We start from the raw sequence: 924 nt of genomic DNA, 5'->3' as shown, positions 1-924 counted from the left end.
CAAAATTGCTCTAAAAAATAAAGATTATAATCTAAAAAAATGAAAGTGAAAGACAATTTGAGGCAAAAATAATACAAGCATTTGTCACCAGAACAACCTCATTAAAAGAAATTCTAGATCATGAGTCAACAAGATGGTGACACAGGAGACTCCTGAGTTTCCCTCCTCCCACGGATTCACTGAATGTACAGTTATACTCAGAGAAATTCCCCCCTAAAGAGATCCAGGAACTAGCTGAGTCAGTCCTACACAACAGACCAATGAGAAAATACTGATACCGAAATGGGTAGGAAAGGCTGAGACACACTCTCACACCTTAAACTCCACCTTTAATACAGTGCCCATACAGTTGGGAGGGAACACTCAACTCTCAGCTTCTTCTCAAGGAGTGAAGAGTTTGGACCACACAAAAGTTTGGACCCCAACTTTTGAGACTCCCATCCAGAGGGACAGGTTCCCAAAACGCCTCACTCTAGAAACCCAGTAAAGATTGTGTCCAAGAGGCTCACAAGACAACTGGAAACAAACAAAAAAAGTGATTCCTAATGGGTGCATGGGAACTCATCATGACTCTCCCTCCAGGGCTTTGCACAGAAGAAGAAATTCATGGAACAGAAAAGCATGAATAAATATAAAATCTGAGCAGTCCAATTACCAGTAAAGAGATTGAGTCAGTAATCAAAATCCTTCCAACAAAGTTCAGAGCCAGAAGCCTTCACTAATAAACTCTACCAAACATTAGAAGAACTAATATACATCCAGCTCAAACTCTTCCAAAAAATAGAAGAGGAGGAGACACTTCCAAACTCTTTTTATGAGGCCATCAATACCTTGATACCTAAACCAGGCAGGGATGCTCTAAGAAAAGAGAATTATAGGACAAAATCCCTGACAAACATAGATACAAAAATTCTCAACAAAATA

The sequence above is a fragment of the Cervus canadensis genome, chromosome 2 (genome assembly GCF_019320065.1).
Source record: "Cervus canadensis isolate Bull #8, Minnesota chromosome 2, ASM1932006v1, whole genome shotgun sequence".
Lineage (NCBI taxonomy): Eukaryota > Metazoa > Chordata > Mammalia > Artiodactyla > Cervidae > Cervus > Cervus canadensis.
The sequence above is the reverse complement of the archived record's forward strand: the minus strand, read 5'-3'. Positions refer to the sequence as shown.